The sequence below is a fragment of the Astatotilapia calliptera genome, chromosome 14 (assembly GCF_900246225.1).
Source record: "Astatotilapia calliptera chromosome 14, fAstCal1.2, whole genome shotgun sequence".
NCBI classification, from domain to species: Eukaryota; Metazoa; Chordata; class Actinopteri; order Cichliformes; family Cichlidae; genus Astatotilapia; species Astatotilapia calliptera.
Genome location: NC_039315.1, coordinates 19,896,025 through 19,911,809, shown reverse-complemented (window position 1 = coordinate 19,911,809; position 15,785 = coordinate 19,896,025).

Sequence of the window (15,785 nt, the reverse complement as noted above, 5' to 3'; positions counted from 1 at the left end):
ACAGGTTGCTCATCTCTAGGTTAGAGTGGTGTGATTTTATCTACAAACTTTTAAAGTGTGTGTATGCAGGTGTGTGTCAATGAGACATGGAAGTTTTATGAGAAAAATGATAAACAAAAAAGTTCATTACCTTTTATCTCCAACAAGATTCTAATCTCAAAAGTGAGGTAGAGAAGTTCCAATTATACCATATAGTTGGGCCCTAGTGATAATGCTAATGTGATATTGATAGAAACAATTATTATCAGGTTAGGTTAGAGTTGCCAGGAGGGGAGTTTCCCTAATAAGTGGAATATTTTGTGATTAACATAGACATCCTGTTTTTGTGCAATTTCACCAAGACAGTCCCATTTAAGCTTTTCAAACGCATCAATTCAAAGGTGACAATATAATGAATTGTATAATGAATTGTAACGCTGAGACTTTCTGGGGGAAAAGCACTTGTGATTAATATGGGGAGCAGCGAGAACACCTCTGTGGTGTAGACTGTGTGATCAGCCACATAATTTACTCTGTGGAGATTTAATGTAATTAAGTAAATGGACTGCAAATCCTTCCTACCTATAAACCGTCCAGGTTCTCACCTGTGAGCTTAAAAGCATGTGTTTATCAAAAGCACCTGTCTGTATTTGTTTTAGTTAAATAAGGTGAAAGAGTCAAATTAATTCCAGAAGGACAAAGGTCCCTTTCAGCCACTTTTGGTTGTCAGTTATTAAATCAATAAATCTCTGCATGCTAGACCAGTGAGACACTCGGCAGTTCAGTTAAGTAAGCTGCTTCTACATTGTTACCTCACATGTGTAAAAGACAAGTGACAATTACTCCATGCAGACACATCTTGTTGGCAAATTAAAACACAAACATTTAGCTTATAAGTTGAATGATTTCTGCTTACAATGGTGGAGCAAAGATTCTCCCAGCAAGGTGTAAGCACCTCAGATTAGCCTCCATGTCTGAAGCTTGATGGGTGGCGGTGTAACGCTGGAGCTACAGTATGCATATCTAGACCATTAACTCCTTGTCCCCCACCAACTAAGAATGGGTTCCCCTGAACCCAATTTGTATGCAGCGTAATGATTAGGTGTTACAGGAAAAAATATACCGCGTGATTGTGTTTTTCCATGCACTCTCATAATAGAAGAATAGCAGCTATCAAAGTTGGTTTGCTGCCATTTCTCCCCATGGGCGGAGCCTGTGTGTTTCTCATTCGCTAGCTGGCACACCTGTTCTCCATCAGTCATTTATTTGCAGTATATACGGACCAGCTTGCATTTCCATTCCATGCCAGATTGCCCTTGCTTGTGTGCTGCAATCAGGCTGTCTCTAGTTTTGGTGCTCCTGTGTAACAGGTGTTACTGACTTTTGTTTTCTCTCTGCCTTCTAGTGCAACCACTCATTGGCTCAAATATCCCACGCAAGATGAAATGTGCTTGTTATCCTAACTAACGATAACTTTCCCAACACTTCAGAGCTGGACAAACCTGCAAAAAGGATTTAACAGATTTTCCGCTTACCTGCACTTACCTGTCTGCCCACTCTCCGCTGCTTTGCTTACTGGAAATGTCTGTGTTGCTCACCCCTTTTGCCACCTGCCAATCACAGACAAGCTCATAAACCTCCTATGAGGGTGTCAGTTTAGCTCACAAGTTGAGCAGGTGCTCATGTGCATGCGGCTGAAATGCAGCTGCCTGGGTTTGAGTCTGAACTCTAGCCCTTTGCTGCATGCCCTCCCCTGCTCTCTCTCCCTGTATGCTCTACACTGCACAATTATCAAAAAAAGGCAAAAAAAACCCAAAAATAAATAGTAAACGCCTTCCATTAAATTCAACCTCAAATTCTATGTCCTTTCACTAGCTAAACACAAGCCTGCTTTCTCCTCTGGCAGAAGTCCTGTCCTGCTACTGAAAAAAGCTACTCACCTGCTATCACTTACTCGCTTCAAGCTTGTATTTTTTACATATGTACTGTAAATCGTGTTATTTGAACAGTACAGCAGGACACACCGTTGCAGTGGCTGCTGTGTGAGCTGGGATAGTTCAAGCCTAGTTAGAATTCTGCTACCCTGCAGACAGAAGCAACAACAAAACACTATAGGGATTATACACCCCTCTAAAACTCTTCCTCTCTGCGTCTTTGTGCATCTCTCAGACTTGTTTTCTGTCTTTTTTTAGTGTTTTTTTTCCTGCCTTGATATCTTTTTTCCCCCCTTTTGCACAGTCTTTCTTCCTCTGTTGCTATTTCTCCCTGTCTCTCTCCGATTAATAAAAGTGGCAGAATAAAGGATTTATACTCAAAAGGGATTCATTCAGGGTGCCAGGAAACTAGAAATGGCCTGTGTTAATCACTGCATGCACATTTGCAACCACACACACGCATGCGCAGTTTCCAAAGCACCCACACAGAGATGCATACTCCATATATCATTATCACAGGGTTCCAGCCTGCAGATAATCCAGTAACAGTTGACATTTAGCAGCCTGTTGTTCGCACAAACACATTCAGTGGAAGCTCTGATTAACACTGGCATTAACATGTTTTATGAAGGCAAGATTAACACCAACTAACAGGAAATACATGCCCTCAAATGCTGCAACAAGAGATCACGACAGAACAAAACAATTTCTTTCTTTCTTTGCTTTTACGTAATGTTGAAGGATTTCTGGCTCTGTGCAACTGAGATAGAGAGCTGTTAGGGCGGAAGATGTGGTCAGAAAGAGGAAAAGGCTAATAAAGTGGTGATGACTCACAAATCGATGGTTGCACTCAAAGAGATGAAGTCAGTACTCGCAAGTAAGCATGATGAGTGCATGTTTGGGCTTGCAAATGGGTCAAGAGAAATTTTAATTCACGTGATCAAGACACATCACTGACGGGGCTTTGTTCATGAAGGTCAGGCTATAAAATTTTTTAAAAAGAAAGTGCTGAGGATTTAAATGGCACACCACAAAATATCAATTGATATACAGGATAACAGAGAATAAACGGAGCATCAAATGAAAAGCAGTTCTTCTGGTTATAAAAGACTCAGTATGTATTATTAATGCTATCAAGAATGCTTTTACGGAGCAGCCTGGTGACCAGGAGTTGAGGTAGTGACCGTTAAATGTACTTTCATTTCAAAAAAATTTTGTTACTTATCAACTGTTGCTATGAAGGTTTGTCTCTTGTATCGTCTGGTAACAAAACCAACACGCAAAACAGCTTCAAACGATATCCTGGCTGTCTATACATGTGATCAGTAGGGATGGGTATCGTTTAGGTTTTATCCAATACCAGTACCAAACCGGTACTTTTTGAAACGGTGCCGGTGCTTAAAGAATGAAGAACACAAACTTTGTACAAAAACCTCTCATGTTTAGCTGTTTTTTTGTAAAAAGATAACAATGTTGCCATTGCCATCATCATCCGTCATCATTTCTGCTACACTGGCAGGGCTAGGGGCCAGGACTCTACTCTTCGGGTTTTTGGGGGATGTTGCAAACTCCGGGTCTGATAACAGGCAACCCACCCGCAGTAGATGTGCTCGGTGTGAGGTCTCGCAGCAAACTATCAAATACGGTGCATTTCTCGGCTTTTAAAAAAACGCTATGCGTCACCAGGTGTTTCATCAGATTCACGGTGTTACCTCCTTTGCACAGTATCAGCTTAAAGCACTTGTTGCAGGCTGCTGAGTTTGCATCTTTTGCTGTGAAGTACAGCCAGACTTTTGACCACTTCGCCTTGGGCATTTTTAATCTGTAGCCCTGCTCTAAAAGAACGTACGTACCTGGGCTTTCCAAGCCTACTACGCTTGGAAAGGTAAAATGATTGACTGGAATCCAAAGTGTATGACATCTCAGGAAAAAAAAAAAGCATCGAAATAAAGCACCAAAATGTGCGTTGCTTTTCGGTCTGGTCACTACCGTTTATGTCAGAACCGGTGCTATCATGGCACCGAATACCGATACCCATCCCTAGTGATCAGTGTAAGAGTTATTATTATAATTCATCTATAGATGGAGTACAACTCTTCACCTAATGCAAAAAAGAAAAAAAATGATAATGAGCAGACAATCACCACATGTGTGAAAGTGCTGGGCCACCTACACACTCTGCCTGTAGAAGCTGCAGCCGTGTAAACCAATACCATGAAGCTCCCAGCGCACAGATTTTGTGCTGATGTTCATACCAGAGGAGATCTGGAAATGACTGAATCAGCAAAGTGTTGATGGCTTTTACAAACTATGATCATTAGCACTCTGCAACCCTGTAACTCTCTAACTTTACGCTCTCTGACACTTCGAGGGAAAAAATTTACCAGACTGACTTATTGCAATGATGATATCCTATTACAGCACACTGCATAGATAGGTGTTTGATGTTATACAACTCTGTTAATGAGACTAAAAGACCTGAATTCAGTGTTTAAAATGTAAGTATAAGCTTGTAAAGATTGTATTTTAACCTGAACAATAAACTTTTTATTTGCCCTAACCAGGTCAGTTTCATGTCCAATGAACGGCAACTGAAAGTGAAACTAAAAATCAAATGATGCAAGATTTAAACCCAGTGAAGTCTCATGTGATCACAGCAGATGTTTTCTTAATTTCTTTAGTCATTGCATGTAGTTATTTTATGATTTTGTGGCTCTGCTGAATAAAACATGTTGAAGTTATGTAACTAATTATTGATAACTAACATATAAAGAATGTCAGGTGCTGACAGAATAAAATGCTTTAGTTAAGCAGATGCTTCTTTAATGTAGATGACATATGAAAAACAGTAAACTCTCAGGTATTAATTATTATTTTTATCATTTTCATTTGAAAATCAAGTAATAGCAGAAGTAGCCAAGGATCGAAATTGAACAGTTCCTTAACATTTCAAACTCACTACTTTATCTCATTTGGCATTAATTTCAGTAATTTTTTATTTTTTATTTATTTATTTATTTTTTGCTTCCAAGATCCCAGAAATCCTGCCCAGTTGGGTGTGTTTTTCCTGCATTTCCATATGCTGGTGTTCCAGTGCAACAGCTTGAGGGCAGATTTATCTGGCAACGAAAATAGATGAGTTCAGTGAACTAATTACACAGCTGTAATGTACTCATCAATATTTAGGGGCAATCATAGTCTAAACAGGTAGTGATTATACCAGCGAAGAGAAGGGAACAGAAGAGAAAGCTCCAATATTTCAAACAAACCTTTATAGATACTCAAAGAGGAATTATTATACATTGTAAAGTATCACAATGCCCCTGGAGGGAGCACATTGAGTGGGATGTTAAAGTGATCCCTGAGGACTCTTAAAATAAGAAGTAATTGTTTATGAAGCGTAACCAAAGTTTAAATTATGTTTGAATAGTAAAAATGCCTCTCGATGCAAGTAATCCGGGCACTAACTGAAGAATCCATCTCATGATTTCATTGTGAATGGTTTGATTTTTGAAAAGACTGTAGATATACTCAAGCACGATGTACAAATTACATCAAAAAAGGAAAATGAGCGTATTTTATTTCTCTGTTTTGTCTTAATCTCCTTCCTTGATTACTTTTTTAGTTTCCTTTGTTTATTGCCTCACATATGGTGTATTGTCTCAGAATGTCTTCCATATCATCTCCTTATTTTTTACATTATCCGCCTTGACGCCATGAAAAGAACACTGGCACAAAGCCTCACTTTTTACTCAAAAATATCCCCGGAGAGCAAAGCAGGGGAAAGCAGGAATATTTTAGAAAAAGTTGAAAGAAAACCAGAAAGACAGCATGAAAGAGGGCAACATAATCATGCATGTAATTACCCTGTTGATTTCTCTGACAGACATTGAAATCAAGATTTAAAGAGGAAGAAAGAGAGAGATGGAGATAGAAAAAGACATTACTGTACCGTCCTGTGTTCTGCTACTATTATTGCCAGTACAGGATCCTCCATGCTCTGATTAGTCCTACACATCCTGGCACAAAAAGGTGCACAGACACACACACATGCACATGCTCCTGGGAACACACAACCCATATTCAATCATACACGTACCCCTTCAGGGTCATTTTCACCCACACCTGAATGGATGCACCCAAACCCTCCCACACACTCTAATTCTCTGGCTTGTCATAGCACTTTTGAGCTCAATAATATATAGCAGAGAAAAGGCAATTAGGGTGGAGGACAGTCAAAATGAGGGGAAATTAAACACAAAAGAGAGAAATGCAAATTTGCTATCAAAAACAGACGGCTGGAGAGAGATTGGAGAGAAACAAAATCCTAAAAGGATTTATTTTAATCAAATAGAAATTGTTTTTTCTCATGTACAGAAGGAGCATTCGCTATCCTGAATGTGATATAGCCTACGTTTCCTTCTTAATTCTGGTGCTCTGTCTCATTTTGCACCATGCGTTATTAAAGGAAATGGATTTCAGTCCTGCTTAACTGCTTCACCAGACTGTGGAAGGACCATCTCTCACAATTTAAACAGCATATTCTGAGTGGCATGTCTTCCCCAGTGATTTAGATCACTGTGCAATCTGTTTCCTGACTTGTCCCTCATGTAAATTTTAATGCAACATTATTAAATTCACACTTTTGTTTTGTTTTGTTTAGGCTGTTTCCCAGTTTAATGAAATTCTGAATAGTTGCTGGTTGTTTTTGCATTGTTTGAAAAGTTTTACAGCTTTTCCTGTTGATTGATTTTCATTCATACTGCTTCAAAGTAATTAAATAACATAACATTACAGAACATTGTAGCAATGGACCTTTTTCTATATTTTTACCAGTTTATCATGCTGTTTTACTGGTTCGGCACACTTCAAATTAAACTGGGCTACATATGTCCCAGCTATACATCCTTGGTCAAAAGTATCTTGTTTTTTTTTATAAGATCATTTTTCTAAATGTATAAAAGGAGATATTATGGTGGACCACCAGGTGGCTCCACTCACACCCAGTGTGAGGTAAAGCGAGAGGGTTAGGTTTTTGGCGCCTTGAGTTGGGTGTGCAGCCAAGATTAAAGTTGGAGTAAAATATTGGGATTTCTCGTGTAATCCTTACAATACTTCCACAATATAATGTTAACTGGGTAAACTGCAAAGCTGGATTTTTACTATACTGACCATGTCAGTTTCACTCTTTATCATTAAAGGCAATGAGTGAAATTCACACAAAAAAAATGTAGTAGAATGTAGTAGAAAGGTAGTTGTTTTGTTTTTTTTAATGCTTTTTAATGTTTGTCATTGTTTCAGGAACATTTTGATGAAATCTCATAACAGGGACACATGAGCTGCCGTGAGTCTGAATGCTATTTTAAGATGTTTCTTCTTTTTGTGTTCTCTTTTGCAAAAGTATCCAAGAGGGTGTCTGCTTGAAAGCCCTTTGAGAAAAGAGAAGTGGCATAGAACTTTGATTGTTAATGTTGCACAAACACACACAATACACAGTCCCAGTTGTAACAGGTCATAATAAACAAGGTCACTCCCCACATCTTGGGCATGCCAACCCCGAAGGCGACCATCGTAGCAAGTTTATTAAATGGACCATTAAATGGACCATCTGTCACAGATACGCACACACGCGCAGGTAAAAGATAGGCCTAATATGCATAATAATGCTTAGCCATCAGCTTGCACGCAGAATTAAACTTTACATCCAAAAAACTATTTATGCACAACATATTTTTCATGCAGTTGCATGCAGGAGAAATGCAGTTTAGTAATGTAGCAATATAGCAAATCAATGGTACTTTGTTGCAAAGCAATATCAGGTGTTTCAATTTAAAAAGGAAATGAGTGCTGGACTTGAGCACTATAGCACAAATTCAATTTCTGTGTTCACCCATCTTACGGTATAGCATTCAAAATTAGCATGCTAACCTCTTCCCAAGCCCTTCTAGGCACGGTGCTAACTGGATTCAAAATCTCAAGACGATATCATTTGCTTAGAAAGCATTGCATTTTGAACAACCTAATTTAACTCTGTCAGCAAAAAGTTCATCAATAAAACATGCAGTTTAGTTTATGAGTAATTAAATCATTTGTATCATAGAAACTAAATCCCCTGCACCCCATAGTCATAGTACAAGTAAATGAATGCAATCATTTTGAATTTACCTTCCACTGCGACAATTACAAACACTAAATAAATCCGCGTGGCTAAATTCATTACATTATATTCATTATATTTCATCAGATTCAAGCCAAGTGAACTTCTACATCTGTCATCAAAGTTAAAATAAGGGAAGAAAACACAATTATTGCAGTGCTTGCTACATCTTCATATCAAATTTAACCTTGACATTTACATCTGAATGTTATTTTTAAACTGCTAGAGGGGAGGCTGGAACCAAATGCCTCTATTATGCTTAGTGTCACACAGAGCAGGCGAGTACCGTGCAATGAGATTTGAAGATGTCATTTAAAGACAGAGTTATTTTCACCTATGGGAGACAATGAAGTAATTTTAACCTTAGCCTTGAGCAAGATACATGTAATTGCTGTTATCAAATAGAATTTTTATTACCTCCTTTATCATTTGTCAAATTTTATTTCACGTTAGCGGGGACACACCACCTCGGACATACCGTGGTTTGATACTATTTGCTTTAAAATTATACTCAGATAAGTGGTAGAGACCAAGAGGGAAAGAAAAGTGCTCATATGGCAAGATCTGCATGTTCAGTTGATCAGTTTTCAAGCTTGATCAGAAAGCTGTCTGGCTGCAGCTTGAAGACTGACTGGATTGCCAAGTATGTAGCGCTGCCAGCCTTGGATGTCTGCCTTTTGAGTTTTTCCTCCTCTGCAGCAGCTCTTCGTCTACAACAGTACTGGGTGTGGATTGTTTGGTGTTTGATGTTTTTTGTTTTTTTCTTGTCTCTCATCTGTTATTATTTATGCATGATGACGATCTTGGCCGGACAAACTGTTTAGATACTAATATGTGGAAATTTTCTTGTTTGACTGTCATCAGCAGGTCTATGAATACAATTGCAGAGTGTCCACTGTGCATGACTCTTTATCAGGTTTGTGCAAATGGCATGCTGCTGATACCTCATGAGGTTTTTCATAAAAGCAAGTGATTATACAGGCCAAGAATTTTTTTGTTTTGTTGCTCTTTTTTTTTTTTTTAGAAACTAATGGAACTCTGACGCATAGTGTTTGACGTCTTGAAGAAGAAGCATAGTGAGAGTCATGCCAGAGTTAAACCACGTGTTTCATAGTTCAATACAACTTTTATTGTAGTGTCAAGTTTGACCTGGTGGCAACGAAGCACAGAAAGCTTGAGTGGTTTGACCAATTCAAAAACCAAATGCAGCCTCAGGTTCATAACTTTCCATCTACTGTTATTGGTGTTTTAGACTTACTGTTTCTTCTGTTGTCCTCTGTTTGTTCAATTTCTTTAAGATTTTTTAAGGACACACTGCACACTGCCAGTATTAGCCATTTCTATCGGTATCATAATTTAAAACAAGAAATGAATGAAAAGTTCAAATGTATAGGAGAGACCTGGACATTTTCAGTGCTGATGTTGCATAGTTTGTGTACCAGAGGGCAGTCTGCAACTTTCCTGTTGACAACACACATTTGGAACACCACAAACACAACAACTAGCAGAGTCATGTAGAGTGTATACAAATAAATAAATAACTACACATAAACATGTGACGGAAATCTGTTTATCTTTTGTGAGGCGAAAAGAAATAAGCATTGACCAACATAACGAAACGTTCGATTTTTAAATTAGCAACTGTCTGTATGATTATCAGTCTTTAAAAAATCTTACATTGGTCAGCTCTAGTTTTGCCCTTTGAAAATAAAAACAAAAATACATTAAAAACTACTGCATTTTAGAAATTTCTTCAATTTTTTGTGAGGCCAGAAATTATACAGATTTTAGTGGCAAAATGTCAAATGTTAGGGGCACACTGACCACACATACTGCATTTAGAAAAATGTGTATGTACCTCAGGCACACTAGGGTGAAATTAGATTTTATCAGGCACAAATGCTGACTTGATCTCAAGGATGAACTGATTATAAGGTGGTTGTCAAAGGTCATAGGATAAAATGATTTGGGACTAGCCGTTTCCTCTTGCAAATCCCAAAGACTTGCCCGCTGTCAAATAGTCAGATACTGGTGTTATCTATAATTAGACAGGCTGCTGGGTTTATAATTCAGATTTTTATCTTAATTATACAATGCTTTAATATATCAATAATGTTGATTCAGTGCAGAATTCAATGTAGAACCAGCAGTGCAAAATGTCTTGTATTGAACTTGGAAGTAACTTTAGCTCTGCTAGAATCACTGACAGTTCTTTCCTTTTCTTCCAAGAGTTAAATCCCTGGACCACACTCCAATCCCTGCCTGTTGTATCCACTTTGTAAGGCTTTAGTCCAGTTCCAGAAGCAAATTATGGCTGAAGTAGCTTGTTTTGGAAGAAAGAAGCACACCACAGCTTACTTAGGACTGACACATCAGAAACAGCTTCATTGACCAGAATTGAACTTTGTACATGTTTACATAACAGAATAAATAACAGACAATAGCACCATGACAAAGACAATAACAGCACATGATGATGTGATGGTGCAGAGATGTTGGAATAAATAAGAAATTGATGCTAGTTACCTCTGTTCTCACTGCCCCTGTCTCAAGTCACCAAAAATTCACAAGCTTTGCAGATTTTGTTGAATACAACTGGAACTACAACGAAAAAGGTTTTGCATTTTTTGCTTCCTAGTTTCTCACAGTGCACCAACATGGTGTGAAGTGACACAATATATGTGTTATAAATGGATAAAAATTTACGTTGTCAGATATGGTTCAAAACAGGTGTGCCAATCATCCAAACTAAAACTCAAAATCTAATACCAGACAGAAGAGCAGTTGAAATAAGAGTGAACTTAAAGAGAATATGGAAGTATACAAAGGCATGAGAACATGAAAATAAACGTAAGCTTCGTTTCATCCTTATTCTATAACAAGAGAGAAAATATACTATATTCGGACCACATTAATAAAGCAACATGAACAATGTATTGTGTTTTTTATTTTTAAGTTAGGTATGAACATTTCAGACTACCTCTCAGCTTTTTTGATGTTTGCTTCTTTGTCCCATACAAATTTATTGGTTTCTGGGCACACATGCTTGCCCCTTGTTTATATTCCGCACCTTCTGTTAATGCTGTGATTAAAGATTCAAGCAGGATTTAAAGAAAGCTCTGTCAAGAGAAAGTCTTCATCATAACCAACTGCATGATTTCCCTTCTTCTTATATGGACTTTTGTTGCTCTTTACGCTACTTTATTATTACTAACCTGTCTGATCTCGTCTTAAAAACAGACCTGCGATTGGCTGTAACCATGCACCTTGGATCAGCTCTTACCCTTCTGATCCCCTGAACCATAATATGATGAAAAGTTCGAATGGGTTTTGTTTTTCTAGCGATGCCAAAAACATGTTCCCTACCCTGTCTTTAACTTGTTTATTTTTAACAAGTTTGAATCGACGATTTTCATAAACGCTATAAACCTTGACCTCTGCATGAACCTGAAAGACGTCATGTCCATCTCCACAAATAAGTCCAAGACCTTGTGATGACTTTATCCTGACATGAACTAATCTCATCTGCCTCCTCTGCCTCTCCAGAGACTCGGGAATGCGTTGACTTGCTAGACCACTTGTTTTTGCTTGACCTGAATCCCTATTCACTCGAATGCTTCCCAGCTAAGGCCTGGCAGGGGAAAAAATAGCTGTTAGTGACAAGAGTCCAGCATATTCAGCCCAGGCATTAGGAGTTTATGGTTCTCCACTGGCTATCAAAAACCGTCTAGCTAATTAAGTGCCATCATGATTGTGGTTATCTATTCACTCTGTCTACCCAGCTTTTTCCAATCTCACACTGAATGTGTTTAAAGTGGTGACAGAAAGTAACTAAGGACGTTTACTCAACCACTCAGACTGACGTGGTTTCATTTTCTTCTGCTTTATATTTTTTTACTCTGATAATCTTGTTGGCCTGTGGCCCCGAATAAAAAAGCACAGGCTGCCTTATTAAATGCTTCAGTTCTCAGCATTTCCACCAAAGACATTTGTCATCTAAATTCGTCAAATGGTTTCAGTTCATTTCATTTAAGAAGCAAAGATGAGGAAAATACATTGAGGTCCATACATTTTACACTTTTTTTCAGTTTTATCTTTGTAAGAAACTGACTGCATTAACTGTTTATTACAGCCATTTTTATGCACATTTCCCTCATTTTCAGAGGCTCAAAAGTAATTGCACTATTAACTGACAAACATTTTCACAGCCAGATGAGGCTTGATATATTAAAAATTAAGGAGACACAAGATGTGAATTGATTCCAAGTGTTGAGCAGGTTGCACTCAAAGAACAAGAAGGCCAGATCAGACATCTCAAAGAGCCTGTGCAGTTTTGAGAAAAAAAATTATTTAGACAGATGTCAAGATGAACTTGTACCAGAATAATGGGAAGAGAAAATATGGAGAAGGAGAGAAACAGCTCATGATCTGAAGCATGTCACATTATCTGTCAGATGTGGTGGAGGCAAAACATCACATGGACAGGTATGGCCTCCGGCAGAACAGGGGTCACAAGTGTTTACTGATGATGTGCCTGCTGGTAGAAGGAGCAGGGTGGATTGTGAAGCGTAGGGCGATACTCTCTGCTCAGATTCAGCCAAATGCTGCAGATCTGATAGGACAGTGCTTCACAGCTCTGCTTAGGCCAGCAGCCTAAGCAGAGAAGCCCAGATCTCCCTTTTCCCAGCCAAGGCGTTCCCCCGGCAGGCCAGCCGAGAGATATAATCTCTCCAGCGTGTCCTGGGTCTGCCCCGGGGCCTCCTCCCGGTGGAACACCTCACCCAGAAGGCGCCCAGGAGGCATCCTTGTCAGATGCCCGAACCACCTCAGCTGGCTCCTTTCGATGTGGAGGAGCAGCGGCTCTACTCTGAGCCCCTCCCGGTTGGAAGAACTTCTCACCCTGTCTCTAAGGGAGAGGCCACCCTTCGGAGGAAGCTCATTTCTGCCGCTTGTATCCGCGATCTCGTTCTTTCGGTCACTACCCACAGCTCGTGGCCATAGGTGAGGGTAGGGACGTAGATTGACCGGTAAATTGAGAGCTTCGCTTTTACACTCAGTTCTCTCTTCATCACGACGGACTGGTGCAGTGTCCGGATCACTGCGGCCGCAGCACCAACCCGTCTGTCAATCTCCAGCTCCCTTCTCACATCACTCGCAAACAAGACCCCGAGATACTTGAACTCCTCCACTTGGGGCAGGAAATCATCCCTGACCCGGAGTGGGCACTCCACCCTTCAGTCCACTCACATCTTGATTGTTTCATTTTAAATCCTGTGTGATTGAAGCAAAACTACAAAAAAAAGAATATTATGGACCAAACTGTATATGAATATTTTATTTTTTAAAAAGTGTCACATAAAAAAAATTACAAATGATCAAATAACTTGTGACCAAACTTTACTTTCAGATGTTTCGACCATAAAAATCATCCTGAAACTGCCTCAGTCCATTTATAGGAAACCCAGTCTCGACACTGGGGAGAACTGATTTCAAAAACCGAACAGGATAAAAATTTACAATTCTGTTTCCAAGAAATTTGGGATGCTGTGTGCAAAGTTAATAAACAGAATGAAATAGCATTAGCATTTGATGTGCTATCTTTGTACTGTCCTTTGAAAAATATATGCTCATTTTGAATTTAATTCCCTCCCACCGTCCAAAGACATGCAGCTTGAGGGGATAGGTTAATTGGAAAATCCAAATTGCCATTGTGTGAATGTGCGAGTGAATGTGAGTGCGAATGGTTGTCTGTCCCTGTGTGTTGGCCCTGCGACAGACTGGCGACCTGTCCAGGGTGTACCCCGCCTCTCGCCCTATGACAGCTGGGATAGGCTCCAGCACCCCCCGCGACCCTGAAAAGGATAAGCGGAAGCGAATGGATGGATGGATGGATGGATGGAATTTAATTCCAACAGTCTGAACATGGACATGTTTACCACTGTCTTGCATCATCTGTTCTGCAAACAACACTCCGTAAGTGTTTGTGAACTGAGGAAACAAAGTGTTGTAGTCCTGGAAGCACAATGCAGCTCCAAGATTTCCCCCCCAAAAGCAGCATTTTGCTTCCAGACCTACAGCAGGTCCGTTGTTCTTGAACGAACTCATAGTCCAAGAACACGGCAACATTTCTGGATTTAATTTTGCTTCCTTTTTCATTTGCATGTTAGGGTTTTAACTGTGGCATTCATAACAGTTGCTACGAAATGCAGATACATACTCAGAAACTGGAGCACATGAGGCATGTATACATGTGCACGTGTGTTTGTGTATTGCTTCTCATGACAGCAGGAGGCACTGCTGCTCCTTAAATGACAAGGTGTGTTATAAATATGTTAGTCTAGTGGAGTGGGTCAGTTTTTATATATATATATATATATAGCAGGTAATTTTGGTAAGCTTATAAAACTGTGCTTACAATAAGGAGCAGGCACCTTGTCCAGGGAATCATTTACAGGTCGGAGCAGATGGTGATATATTAAAATTAGAGCAGAGCTATGAGGAGATTTAAAGACTTGTTGAAGGCAGACACTCGGTGTGGGAAGAGCTCGTAAGGCTGTGTAAAATTTAATTAGAATAGTCTGGGAAGGGATTTTCATCACATCATCTCACACAAGGCTTTAAGGAGTGGGAGTAAATAGAAAGTGCATATTTTCCAAGCACACTGTATTTAATTGATTATTATATTTACATTTAATAGTTTTGAAACTACACATGACCTCTCATGCAGTCAGGAGAAAAGATGGGACCTTATGATGCTTCTCATGAGTTCCTGTTGTTGTGCACAAAATCTAGGATATTCTTGTAATCTGCCAAATAACAATGTTCCGAATATCTACAATGATTTCTTGATTAATTTAATTCACCAGCATCGTGTTTCATATCAAGGTATTGCAACACTCATGTAACTTGAGATATGAGATTATATAACCTACCAGTAATTGTATTGTTTTGGCAGTTCATCGTGGACTTTCATTATTCCTCATTTTAAGTTATTTGTGGGCCACTACAATTTTGTCCTACCCACAAGTTCGAAAATAATCCATGCAGAAAAACACTAAAACACTTGTTGTGTTAATTACACCTGTCATGTCTCCTATAATTGTTAGATGATATTTTTTTAACATCAATAGATTTTTAAAAATAGTAATTATATACTGCAAGTTGTCCCACAGCACATATGCAACATTGTAACCAAAACCTACTTAGCTTGCAAAAGGAAGAGATAAAACAATAAGTGGCATAACAAAGGTGCACAGTCAAGCCCTGTGCTAACACCACAGAACAAAGGTCAATCCTCTTTGACATATTTTCTATCCTTTAACTTTTTTCAAACTAGATTGAATAGATTGAACACTGTCATCTGTATTATCAAAAGAAGACAAATTAAGTTTCCTACCTTACTTTATAGTCTTTATTATACTTGACTTTTTTCTAAGAAAACACTAATACTGATTTGCAGCCCTGTTTCCATACATAAAACAACATGACCAAACATAAAACATGCACAACATTATTAAATAACATTTCTGTGGTCCTGAGTATTTACTTTTACTTTACATTTATATCATAATCTAAAAATAATTCAATTCAGTTTTTCTTTATGTACTGCCAAATCACGATTTGCTAAACAGTCACCCCAAGACACTTTATAGTGTAAGGTAGAGACCCTACAATAATACCCCCACCCTCCCAAAATTTGTAAATTCCGACAGTCC